Genomic DNA, 14,112 nt, shown 5'->3' on the forward strand with positions numbered 1-14,112 from the left:
GTTCCTAGTGAATTAATAAGGACCTTGATGTACTACTGAATCGTCCTGGCTGTTTTCTACTTTGGGTTCCCCACTTAGGCCTTAAAAGCCTATCCTCTTTTCTTTTCTTTTTTCCTGTGGAAAGCTCAGGTGCATACTTGAGTACCGAGCCTTTTATTATCAAATTTTCATTAAAGGATTTCAGTGTAAAATACAGGAAAATTCAAACTAATCTAAAGGGAAGGGGGGGAATGGAAGAGCAGAAGTAAAGAGAAAATAATAGAAAGGAGAGGGGGGGAACGTTAAAAAGAATACAGAGCCCCCTCTATCAACAATATTTTATTCTATGTCATGAGGGTGGACCCTCCCAGCTCTCACCTGGGATCCTCGCCGTCTTCTGCCGAATCTCCTACCTTGAAATATCTCCTCTTTAAAAGCCTATCCTCAATGCTAGGCCATCCATATTGTTTTCCTTTTAGGAAGCAGCCTTATATCAGGTTTAAGACTCTTTGGCCATCTAGCCCAATATTGTCTCATCTGACCTATGGGACCTTTCTTAGGATCTCAAGCAATGATGCCTACCTGCTATATCTCACCTAATCCTCCTAACTAGAGATACCAGCTATTGAACTGGGTGCCTTCTGCATCCAACACATGTGGTCTGCCACCGAGTTATGGCCCTTCCTTGGTTTCAGGTATGAAGGCGGGGGAGACCTACCTGCAATGCTTAAAGGTGCTCTTATTTTCTATTTGGCTGGCTGGTTCCTAAAAAAATAAAAATGAGGGGAGGGAACAAAAGAGGCAAAGTTGGCCTTACATTAGGGTTGTCCATCTCTTTGTTTTACCTTGGACATTTAACAGCAGCCAGACTGAGGACACCATTTAGGGAGAAGGAGGTTGGGGGCAGGCACTTCTGTTCTTCAGGCTGCATGTGATAATTCCTCAGGAATATCTGCGTCTCTTGTCACAAAGTGTTCTAATTGATTTTCATTGCAATTTAATTAAAGCCAAAAAGAGCGAAAGGGAAGGAGGAAGTGCGGAAAAGAAAGGAAAGCTCACCAGCTCACATTCGCAACGCAATAACCGTCAGTTCATCCGTCTTAGTTTACACATAAAGCTCGATCTATGTCATCCAAATGTCCAAATAAGTATCCAAGCGAAGTTGTCCTTTATAAAAGGTAGTTTGAAATGCACCAAGGGCATTGAGGTCTTCTGATAGCAGGCATTGAGCCTTCCAGGTTTGAAGTAGAAATCTCTTAGCGGCTCACAATGGTTCTCAACATCCTTTTTCATTGTTATGAAGTATACAAGTAACAAAAAACAAATGCTCTTTGAAAGATTCCAGATATAAGCTCCAAGAGCGTATCTTCAAACCTTACTCTGCAGTTTGCTCCCCCAACCTAAAAATCTACCCCCCCCCCAAGCACATGCATTCAAAAGAGTCTGAAACAGCACCTCTTGGCCTGACATGCAGAAATGAAGAAGCTGAACCATTTCCCCCATCATTTTGTCTCTGTGCCAGGGGAAGTTGATATTTGCTTGGAATGCATGTTTTACATGCATTATATTCAGTGCTCTTTTTCAGGGGGTACACTCAAGGGTACGCAGTACTGGCACCTCTTTTTTGTTGTTAAAAAGTGTGGCACTTACTGTAACAACTTCATGGCGAGTATCTGCACCTATTTTTCTGGGGGGGGGAGCACTGATTATGTTTGGCTGTCATGCAGGGCTGTCTTAAGCATATGCGGCACCAGGGTGCAAAGATCCGCCCGGCGCGCACTCCCTCCCCGGTTGCCCAGTCCCAGGTACGCAAGAGGGCGGAGCCGGCTGGCCGCCTCAGCGTCTCGCTGGCACAGTCGCTCCTGAACTCGCTGTGCAGAGCTGCCCGCAGCAGAAGAGCCCATCGTGGTGCTCCGACCGATGGGCGGGCTCTTCCTCGGACTCTTGGGCTCTGGACTCTCAGCCTGGCACCCCTGAGAGCCTGGCGCCCGGGTGGCCCGACACCCCTGGTGCCTATGGGTAAGACGACCCTGCTGTCATGTTTTGAACATGCATATGATGAACAGAATGAACTGGGGGGTGGGGGGGACAGGTTTGCAGTCCCCTCATTTCCCCCTTCCCAACTTTCGCACATTCATCCATTATATGTGCATGGAGCCTATATGCGTGCAGGATTGCATGACTTGGAGACTTAAGCACAAACCAAGCACCCTGATTGCAACTCCTTGTGTATATAACTTGCAGAGATGTAGACTCTGTACATACCGGTACAGAATTGATGAATGCATGGGGCTGGGAATGTGTGTGTGTGTGTGTGTGTTTGTGTGTGTTTGCAATCCTCCTTCCTCTCGTTGTGTTTGTTGCACACTGCTCTAAACCAGTGTTTAAACATGCCACATTTAAGCCAGAGATAAGGATGGGAAACGTCACATTTCAGCAGAGGTGTAAATCTTGAGTATCCAAAGCATCCTACAAATCTTAGGCCAAACGCAGCCAACCCTTTAATTGACACATCTGAATGTTTTCTATGGTGTGTGTATGGGGCAGGCGATCAGATATCAAATCCCTAGAGAACTTCAGGGAGTCTCTAGTGCCTTCCCCCATTAGGATTGACCCACTTGCATTGGTGTTAGTCTGCTCATCAGGACTCCCCCATTCATAATATATATTTGGTCTCTTCCTCTCTTCAAAGCGTCATGGAATGGCTGCTTTGCTATGATTTGCAACAACACAGAGTGCTTTCCTGATTTGCGCCCCCTGGGATACGCTGAGGATGATACCTTTCGGTGGAGATAGGCAGCCATGTGATTGCCATCATTAATCCCTCCTCTCCAGGCTGCATATGGATGAACATGTTTTGAGAAGAGTTATAACGCCAGTCGCATTGTGATGGATTTATTGGCTCTCGTTACTTTCCAAAGGAGGCCCTGCCATGAGGCGAGGCGAGGTGGCTGCCTCAGGCAGATGATTTCGGGAATCGTTAATGGTGGCCGTGTGGGGAGATGGACAGATTGGGCCTATCCAGGACCATAAGGTGGTGCTGTGCAAACCCCATCAAAAGTCATTTCTATGGGACTTGTCCAGAAGAATTTTCTAGTAGAGTGGGCGACATAGTATTTTGTGTGTGTAATGTATTCCTCTCTAGAAAACAACAGAGAGAGACAGCGTGCAGGAGGGAAATCTGAGATTGCACTCACTCACCAGCCACACACACCCAACTTAAATGCATTAATTCATGCTCTGTGCATAGAACTTACGGCACATGTAAAAGAAAATAACCTGCTGAGCATGCATTGTGCATAGAACCTGATACTTTTGTTTAGTGCCCAGGTTTGAATTAACGTGTGGAGGTCAGGGATGGGACCCCATCTAGGGTTGCCATATTTTGAAGAGCAGAAAAGAGGAGACATTTGCTGACTTAACTATGGATCGCTATGACGACTCTACCCATGAAAAGGAGGACATGTCCTGGAAAAAGAGGACATATGGCAACCTTGCCGTGGACATGAACCTTTCTCTCCTACCTCCGCACGTTCATTCTTCCTCGGTTGTTGTTTGAAAAGGGCTTCTACCTTTCTACTGTGTTGCATCCTGCTCTTTCTCTAAGAAGCAGCTCGGTTCAGCAGACCTGAGATTATCCCATTCTCTGCCCCCGCCCCAAATATATGAATGTTGTTGTTGTTTAGTCGTGTCTGACTCTTCGTGACCCCATGGACCATAGCACGCCAGGCACTCCTGTCTTCCACTGCCTCCCGCAGTTTGGTCAGACTCATGTTTGTAGCTCCGAGAACACTGTCCAGCCATCTCATCCTCTGTCGTCCCCTTCTCCTTGTGCCCTCAATCTTTCCCAACATCAGGGTCTTTTCCAGGGAGTCTTCTCTTCTCATGATGTGCCCAAAGTATTGGAGCCTCAGCTTCAGTATCTGTCCTTCCAGTGAGTACTCAGGGCTGATTTCCTTAAGAATGGATAGGTTTGATCTTCTTGCAGTCTATGGGACTCTCAAGAGTCTCCTCCAGCACCATAATTCAAAAGCATCCATTCTTCGGCGATCATCCTTCTTTATAGTCCAGCTCTCACTTGCATACATCACTACTGGGAAAACCATAGCTTTAACTATACGGACCTTTGTTGGCAAGGTGATGTCTCTGCTTTTTAAGATGCTGTCTAGGTTTGTCATTGCTTTTCTCCCAAGAAGCAGGCATCTTTTAATTTCGTGACTGCTGTCACCATCTGCAGTGATCAAGGAGCCCAAGAAAGTAAAATCTCTCACTGCCTCCATTTCTTCCCCTTCTATTTGCCAGAAGGTGATGGGACCAGTGGCCATGATCTTGGTTTTTTTTGATATTGAGCTTCAGACCATGTTTTGCTCTCTCCTCTTTTACCCTCATTAAAAGGTTCTTTAATTCCTCCTTTCATGGATCACTGCCTTGTCGTGGCGAAGGGGCTTCAATAACTCAGAGAAGCTATGAGCTATGCCGTGCAGGGCCACCCAAGATGGATAGGTCATAGTGGAGAGTTCTGACTAAACGTGATCCACCTGGAGAAGGAACTGGCAAGCCACTCCAGTATCCCTACCAAGAAAACTCCATGGACAAAGACAACAGGCATATAAAATATATGAATAGTGAACATTTTCTATAGTGCTTATATAGCAGCCCCATCCATACAGAAAGGGACAGAATCAACAGGCTTGAAGGCTATACAAACTTAACTAAGAGCAAGTCCCATGAAACTCAATGAGGTATACTTCAGACATGCATAGGGAATGTGCTGTGAGTTCCTTGGTACTGGAAGGAAATGCCATAAACATATCTACAGCAGACTCTCTTAATCACCTCTGCTGGAACAGCATCAGAGGTAATTATCTCCAGTACAATCATTACAGTTGGTATTAATAGTCGAAAGAACACTTGGGGTGGGGCAGAGAGCACTTTTTATGCACACCATCACAGATGTGAAGTTGGGTTATATCACCCCATTCATCATTTTTAGCAGTTGCTCACATTTTAGGAGATCTGCCCTGCAATATGAAGCAAACGTACTCTGAAAAGAGTTTTTCCCCAGATTTTTTTTCTTTTAATTGTCACAAAGCAACTTCTCCTTCGATTATAATTGAAAATAGGAATTTTAACATGAACACTTGGAGGTGCTGCAGTTTGGTGAAAGAACACATGCCGAGAACACAGAATTATCTGGTTTTTCCATCATTCCTGGCATCCCCAAAGATCTCAGATTGCAACGTTGAGAAAGACCTTTGCCTGACACCTTGCAGAGTAGATGCTGGTGAGCATGTGACCGTCCCAATTTTGCTGGAATCCCTGACTATTGGCTATGCTAGCTGGGCTGATGGGAGATGCCGAGTCCTGCCACACCTGGAGTGCCCACAGGTTAGCTATCCCTGCAATACTGAGTGGTTTGACTCTGTGCAAGACAGATTTCGTTCATAGGATGAATTACTGACGGTATATTTTGCTCTTTGATTGAATTACTCTATGGGCCACAACTATGTTCTTAAATAATAGAAGAATTAAAAGTGGTATGGTTTGGATTCCCCTAAAGCAGGCATGTCCAAAGTCCGTTTGGCGGGCCTAATCTGGCCCGCCAGTCGATTTAATCCAGCCCCTGTGGCAGTATATCTCGTGGGGTAAAATCCTTAAAAAAGCTCAACAATTTCAGTCGGCCCTCCCGCATGTTCACCACATCAAATCTGGCCCTCTTTGAAAAAAGTTTGGGCACGCCTGCCCTAAAGTATATAACGCAGTCACAACAAGTCCTTTGATGTCAATGTTAGCTGTTGTATGTACCTTGACTATGGAATTCGGGCCCCACACCAATGTTGGCAAATTCTGTTTTATTAGTGTTGGACATTCTCCGTGTGTGTGAGAATCAATTGCTCCAGAAACAGAGAAGTTGTTTCAGGAATCATCAGAGGGCTGAGATAGTTTTTTCCTATGCAAGGACATTTTCTGTGGGAAGTGTTCTTTGGACATGCACAGTGTGACAGGAAGTACTGATAACAACGGTTCTGTGTAACTTGTAGCTTGTTGTGAGTCTCTTGCTTGCGCCTTGCGGGGAGAGTAGCAGAGAGAGAGTCTTGGACTCTTGCTGGACTCTTTAATTATGCCTTTACCACGGTAGTGGTGAATGGTTGTCTATATTTGCTACCAATACGCTTTCATACCTGTCAAGAAAACTTTGAAACTTGACTGAATCTTTATGGCATCCATGAGTGTTTATTGCCTACTACTGTGTGTACCTTCAACCCCAAGGAAGGAGCTGTGTTGAGATGTAACTCTGCTGAATATGGATACTGGCACACATGCACCGCGAAAGTGATGCCAGACCCAATCCTACTAAATCATCCATCAGAGGTTGATGGATTGACCCAATAATGAGTTTATGCAGTTCCCCTGGCAGGGGTCTTAATGCAGGCCTGTAGCAGTGTTTCACTTAAGTCAGATGAAGTCTGGGTGGTACTTAAGAGAACAGTGCAAAAGTTAAGGGGATAGTGCACAGTACAACATAGGTGACCTAATATGTTTGGCTTCACTAAGGCAGGGAATGGCTGGGCAGTTTATAATATGCCAGATTCAAAAGCACCCCTGCTAGAATATGGTTGGAGCCCAACCTAGTTCCAGAGAACAATCTCCTGAGTGTGTGCATGACCTTCTAGTATCCATCTTCTGAAAAGAAATTGGGTGTGGTGGGCAAGCACTGAGGATTGTGTTGGGAGGCGCCAGGACTGCCAATACCCTGCCAATGCCCTGTTTCCTCCAGTTGCTTTTTCCAGCTAAGTGCTTGCATCTGTCTAAATGGAGCCCAGCAAGCAAAGGTCCGCCCAGCAAAGAGATGTTCTCCCCACAAAGCAGCATCGTATTTGGAAATCCAGTTTTTAATTACAGTTGGTGCTTCCAAGACTCCTGCTGGCAGCTGACATCTTGCAGCAAAAAGAGAGAGGAAGAGGGATGGAGAGGAAACCAGGATTAGTGACGGCAAGAGAGCAGGAGCCCAGGGCAAAACTGATTCCCGCCCTCTTCCAACCCCGTTAATACTTTGATTGTCACTGGCCAAGTTTTTGCCATTAAATTTGTGCATTTCCTTTTCCAAATGCTAACATTTGCGCTTGGGGCATCAAGCTGGTGTTAGCATTGGGGTGGAATGGAATTTTGCTCAGTGAACGTTGGGCCTGCCAACTTGCTCACTGGCCCTCTTCCTCCTCCTCCTGCTGCTGTGCCTTTAAACTGTAACCTTGCATACAGAAATTCAGTCCATGAGGTTTTCCTGGCACAGAGAGGAATTGTTTGGGACAGGTTTTGCTTGCTTAAATTTCTGCATGCAAGACTGTTGTAGAAGCCACAGGAACCGGAGCCAATAAAATAAATAAAATTATGCACCTCAGGGATGGGTGGGTGTGTATTACATATGTCTACAACACACACTGTGATGTGTGTGTTTTATGTATGTGTGTTGGCAATATTTTCCTGAGAGGTTTCCTGTATCTTGATGGGGGAAAGCTTAACCTGCTGATTTCCTACCTGCTATGTCACTTTTGAAGATACAGAAAGCTTCCAATGTGTGTGTGTAGGGGGGAATGACAACCCTAATCCTAACTTGGATGGGTTTGAGAGTGGTTGTGGGAAATTAGATGAGGAATATGGTTTGGTAGCCTCCCAAAATTTATAAAGATGGATGGAAGAACAATGTTTAATGGCTGAATACAAACTCCATTCAAAGTAAAAATCTAATCAATCTTATTAGAGTTTTAAAATGGTATGATGTACTACGTTCTTAATAATTTTTGTGATTTGCTTTGAATTTATAAAATGTTTAGAAAGGTCATTATAGATACAGTGGTACCTCGGTTTGCGACCGCAATCCGTTCCGCAGAGGCAGTCACTCGCCGAAGCGGTCACTCCCTGGAAGGCACTCTTCTGTGCATGTGCGAAGTGCCGATAGAGCGCTTCTGCGCGTGCTGCGCAGATCGCTTCTGCGCATCCGACGCCGCAGAACCCGGATGTAAACACTTCTGGGTCTGTGGCAGTTGCTCGCCGAAGTGGTCACTCCCCGAGGTAGTCGTAAACCGAGGATTGACTGTGTAAATATAATGAATAAAACCTAAATAGCCAAGAATGAAATGGTTGTAATATGTGTGAGGGCAGTATTCAGCTAATTTTGATTTTTTTTTTTAGAACAGATCCATTAAAATGAATAAACATGGCTACTTTGGGTCCATTAGGAGTAAAACCTAGTTGAAAACCACCCAGTTTTTCTCACAGCTGAGTTAAATCACGATGGCAGAAGCTGAGAACAGTCAAATGAGGGAGTTGAGGCCTCACCTGTTGGATCTTGTGTGAAGAGCAGGGAGCTTAAAAAGAAGTTTTTCAAGCTTCCCCATTCTGTGGGCCGTATGTTGAGGAGACCTGTCTGAGCTACACACAGGCTTTCATCCTAAGGACCCCTCTCCCAAGGTAATGTAGCACATTCTGGTAAAATCCCTCTGTGGGAAAGAAGCCAGCAGAATTCCTCTCAGTCCTTGTAGCTTAGGTAGTATGGCCTTGATCCTTTGCATATGTGCTTAGAAGTAGGTCCTCTCAAATGAGTTTGCAAAGAGGCCACTTTGGCAAATAGACAATGTGGCAATTGGATGAGGCAGTAGAGTTCAACCTTTGCAGACCTGGGGTCCACCTTTAGCTTAACCAGCATTTGGGAACCTGCTGGCTTTCTTGCTTATTAATTTATTTTACCAAAAATGTGTATGGTGTTAGTGCCACTGTTTGGACTTCCCTTAGTTCAGGCTGCAACCCACTCTTGGTTCCCAACCTTCTGCTGCACAAAGCTCAGTCTTATTAAATGGTTTAGTAACTCACACAGTTTAGGGAAAGTGCAAGGCTCACAGCTAGGTTTCATAAGTGCTTGTCTTGGGTTTCTGCGGTCTGTTGAAGCAGTTGAATTGGAGCTGGGATGCCAAGCTAGAGCGGTTTGATTTGGTTTGGCCATTTCTATGCCTCTCAAAGCCATTTTGGAAGAGGGAACTGAAGGGACCTTTTTGAGCCAGCTGAGAAAGTTGAGCAGAGAGGGCTCTTCAAGCTGCTGGCTGCGACAGGGACCCTGTCCCCATTTGCTGGAAGTAGAGATGGGGAACCTGTGGCTCTGCAGATGTTGTTGGCCTCCAACTCACATCGGCCCCAGGCAGCATGACACAACTGCCAGGGGTGATGAGAGTCCAGCCATATCTGGAGGGCCATGGGTTCTTCGCTATCCTGTGCAGACCAATGGGCAGCAAATATTGCAAGAAACATTGACGTTTTATGGCGCAAACGTGTGGCAGTGTGAAATGGATATGCATGCCTGTTGAAGCATCGGTATGCCAATCAAGTTTCCCAGACACTCGTAAAGGTGCTTTTAAAGGATGCATATGCGTGAATCTTTTATTTCCACGCTTTATGCATTTGCAAGGGAAAACACTAGCAAAAGGGCAGGTGTTTCACGCAGCCATCCAAATGAGTAGCCCTGCTTTAAGTGAAGTCAATGGATTCTGTGTGTGATTGTGCTTAGGATTGGGGTGGGGGACAAGGCTAGCTTCAGGGACCGCTCCCAAACCTGTTTGTCTTTTGCCCTGTATCATTTCTTCCCAAGACCTGCTGCTTTAACTGCTGCCTCATCCAAAGAAGTAGTTAGAGCTAATTTCTTTCCCTTGAAGTGTTTTAAATTTTTTATTATTACCGCTGGTACTTAATCTTTGAGTTGATGGAACTGAAGGTGCCTGTCAGGCTGTGAAATAATTTTTTTAAAAGAAGAAGAAGAAATGAAATGGTGAAGACAGGCTGTGTTTCGGCAGCTCACAGCCACAGGGACAGCAGGAGTCATAAGACCAGGAGGATGGGCAGCAGGGGGAGTGACAATATTGCTCCCCAACATCATTTAAAAGAATAAAAAATTGTTCAGGGACACTCGGAGACTGAACTGCTATGGAACCAAGGGCAATGTGGAAGGAAAGGAGAAGAGGGTTTTTATTAACTGCTTAGGAAACAGAGGCAAAATAATTGGGGAGTCGTGGAGCAGATTTCCTTTGTGGCTGGAGGGGGAAAAACATGGAGAATGTTTAATTTGCAGGGGCACTTTATAACCCAGTTTTAGAACTCTAGTGGGGCCCACTTTTTCTCTGGCCATTTCCAGGTGACCTGCCTGTCAAGCATTCATCCTGATTTGTTTTTAGGGAGATTAGACAGTGGTAGCCATTATATAATTAGCATTTGTTCTGATTTGTTTGCGGGGTGTTTAGGTAGCATTGCATCAAAGGAAGTGTGGATCCCCCACTTTTCGGTGCATTTCCCCCTCACTTTACATATCGCAAAAGTAGATGGGGGAAAATAGATGTGAAAGACCTCCCAATCAACTAATTGTGCAATCTGAATTTACTGGTATGTGACTGGTATTTGCCAACCCAGCCCTACCATTGGGCAAAGTGAGGCAACTGCCTCGGACAGCAGGTGCAGAAGGATGGGAGCCATGACATCCCCTTGGCTGCTCCTTCCAGGCCTCCAAAATTTTTCTCCACAGTGATGGGTCTTTCCATATCAAGTGATCCAATTTTTTTACCTCTTTTGCCTTGCCGGAATCATTTTAATTTTATCAATCAGTTTTTTAAATGTTAAATTTTGTAACTTAAAATTTAAAGTAAGTCCTTCATGTGACATATCATATTAAAGCCCATGGAATTTTTGGAGAGATTGGTGTTTTTCGTTTTGACAAATCTCCATTTTGGGCGGAGCTTTTAAGGTTTTTGTGTAGTCTGGCAAGGCCAAAATGGTCATTTTTTAAAAATAAAAAAAATCAGACCCTCATAACTCACAAACGGGATGGGGAAAAGATTAAAATGTTAGTTTTAGTTATGACCATTCTGCAAGTGTACAAAATTTTAAGAAATTTGGATAATATGAGGTAAAAAAAGTTGCATCACTTGATATTTACGCTACATGGCCTCCAAACTAGCCTGCTGCCTCAGCAGTGTAAGTTTAGTGTCATTTCAAAGAAGAAAATTTTATTTTATGTTTTAGTACTGTTTTTATTTTGAATTACATGGGAGGCACTATACTCTTCAGGGATTAGGGCCTCTGAAGGCCTTAATCTGGCCCTGTGCCTCAGATACTGTGGAAAACACAATGTCATCACTAGTGTTGAAGTCAGACTCTACTGCCAGTGTGGATGACTTCTGTATGTGAAGGGAGGGGGGTGCCTTTTGTTTTTTACCTCAGGTAGCAAAATGTTATGGGTAGCCCTTTCCTTTCCTCCCTTTTGCTTTGAGGGAGAGCTGCCCCAGCCGAGAGAAGCCTTTTGCCTAACTTCTCCATATTGTTCCCAGTCGTTCTTTATTAGCACCAACATCCATCTCAACACTTTTCATTTCTGCACCTGTAATTTTCTTTCGCCTGGGAAGTTCGGTGTGCCATAGAATTTCACTGAATTACACTTTATAGGCTCAAGGGGGGGGGGAGCGAGAGAGCAATTTCTTAGACTGAGAATCAAAAGAAGGGAAACTCAGAGGGGGTGGAGGAAAAACCTATGTATTGGCAGAGCAAAAAGTTCGTACTGCTTGCTGCACCGAGGTGGTATTTTCTGTATCAGGGAGTTGCTAATGTGTGTGGGTTTTTTGTTTTTGTTTTATCCTGAGAGCCACATTCACTTTTGGCTAACCCTCCAAGGGACACTTGCTAGGGGACAAAAGTGTGTGTGGCCGGCCACACACTCTCATGCCCAGGGCACACTCGCAGAGAGATGTGTGCTGATCAGCTGAAGCTTGTGTGTTGTGTTATGGCTCCCTCTCCACTCATCGAAAGATCAGTTCATAACTGTTCCACCCTCTTTGTCTCAAAATCCAGGTGCATCCTGGAGGACTGGAAGGGGTAAATGGATAAATAGTATGTGGGTCATATATCTGCTTTGGATGAAGCCCAAATATCAACCTGAAGTGGGCCGCTTTGCAAGTATTCAGACCTCCTCCAAAGCAAAGTAGGCCTTATAATTTGGAGTCGTTCAAAGTGAAGTGATCTGCTCTCCAAGCTTCAGACCCACCCACTTAGGGTGCTTGGACACTTTTCTGGTCAATGGGATATCTTTCTGAACCTCCCACAAGCTCCCCATTAAAAAGAGAATGCTAGGGAGGCAGGAAGGAAAGTGGGTTTTGTGTGAGTGAGTCAGTGTCATTTTGTGATTGACAGCTATAGCTTCCAACTAGGGCTTGGCTTTACCAGGGTTCTCCAGCTGCAATTGGAGGGGATGATTACGCTTCTAGGAGCCGCAAAGTTGAAACAGTTGGAGTTGGCGGTGGTATGTTTTACTTGTGCGATCTTATTCCAGTCCAGACCAAAGCTTTCTTGAAATCAATCCTATTCTTGCATCCTAAATCCTCTCGACACTTGCAGTTGGTTGTTTATGCCTGAGTGCTAGTAATTAGGCAAATCACTTCCTTTCACCCTCTACTTTCCATCCCATTCGGACCCTAGTTGCATTTGGCTGAAGTCAGGGAATTAAATACTGGGAAGTCTGTGAATCTTTGGAGAACAACAATTTGAAATTTGTCGGGTTTTCACCCCTTCAGAAGCAGCTACACTACCTGTAAGTTTCATCCAATTCTGGCAAAAAGGTTAAAAACAACATTTTTTTTAGCCATTTCTTGATTTCTTCATTATAATCAATGAAGAGACACCTGAAGCTTTGGAAAACCAAAGCCACTCTTCACTGTGGATCTGAAGCAAAGCAGGTCAAATCCGAAATGGTCCGAGGCAGAGCAGCCCCTTACCCAAAGCAGATTTGTGAATTGCCCTCGATGAAGCACAGACTTGGCTTGAAGAAGGGCAGTTTTCTTCCACTTCTGCTAACAAAGATCTACCTTATGATGCTGCATAGCGAGTTGCATTTGCTTTGAGACTATCCACTGTTAGGGTAAGATGTGCTGATCTTCCAATTCATGCAGCAGAAGGAGGAGAGAGATCCAGAACATTGTGTGGCTGGCAGGGATGCCAATGAGTGTTGAATTTACAGTGATGATTTACAGTGCAGATGACTGATGGAATGGGAGAGTCTTCCCTCTTAAATATTTGATTGTCAGCTATACAAAGCACCAGGCAATTTAGCCTCGAGCCTTTTGCATTGGAGTTTTTTGCTGCTGCTGCTTCTTCTTTTTGCCTCTGTCTACCCTGTGTGTTAGAAGAGTCATTATTCTAACCAAAATAGGAACATAGGGAGCTGCCTTATAGTGAGCCCAGACCATTGGTCAGTACTGACTGCACTGGCTGGCAGCAGCTGTCTAGGGTTTCAGGCAGCTTCACCTGGAGATGACAGGGATTGAACCTGGGATGTTTTGCCTACCAAGCCTATGTGCCCTATAAAATATACCAAAGAAGAATAAAAATGGAGATCACTGCAGCGAATGTTTTTAAAAAAGGAAATATATAATACACGAGCAGAGATTGAATGACGCTAAGAAATCAAAGAGACCAGATAGGAAAAAGATAGAACGAGGAAGCATTGGGAAATGGCCACTGGGTGGCAGCAGAGGGAAATTTGGGTTGAGGAAAGTGTAGAAGTGGCTGGGATTAAAGCAGGGATGGGGAAATTTGTGGCTTGGCAGAGGCTGCAGGAGTCCCATCTCCCATCAGCCCCAGACAGCGTGGCCAGGGATAATGGGATTTGTAGTCTTGCTAACTTCTGGAGGGCCACAGGTTCCTCAGCCCACCCCTGGGTCGGGTTCAGGATGACGGAAGGAAACTTACCTGAGTGCAGATGTTTGGGAAGAACAGGGCTGTGATTGGAGGGGAGTTTAGTGGCAAAAGAAAAGGTGGCTATAGGTTCAGAAAGGGCAAAGGTTTGTGAGAAGGGATTGACTGCAAGGCTGGGTGGTGGGAACTGGGGAAGGAGGGGGAGAGTGAAAGCTAGGGGCAGGAGTGGAGTGGAGGTTAGCTGGAGAGCTGATCTGACAGAGGGGATGGGTGAAGCAGGTGCAGTTGGATTCGGAGGGAAGAAGCATGGTGTCAAATGTGCTGATCAATGCCTAAAGTAAGGGGGGGAATAGTGTCGCGACTGCTTTGTGCAATAAATCCACCCGTCGCTTTATCGCTCTGGGGTCACTTTGC

General features: G+C 45.1%; 1 protein-coding gene across 2 annotated transcripts in view; it reads left to right on the forward strand.

Annotated features, from left to right (window-relative positions):
• GRIN2C (glutamate ionotropic receptor NMDA type subunit 2C) overlaps positions 1-14,112 on the forward strand; it is a 116,577-nt gene that overhangs the window by 41,054 nt on the left and 61,411 nt on the right. The gene's annotated exons all lie outside the window — the stretch shown is intronic.

Source organism: Zootoca vivipara, chromosome 2 (genome assembly GCF_963506605.1).
Source record: "Zootoca vivipara chromosome 2, rZooViv1.1, whole genome shotgun sequence".
In the NCBI taxonomy this organism is placed as follows: domain Eukaryota; kingdom Metazoa; phylum Chordata; class Lepidosauria; order Squamata; family Lacertidae; genus Zootoca; species Zootoca vivipara.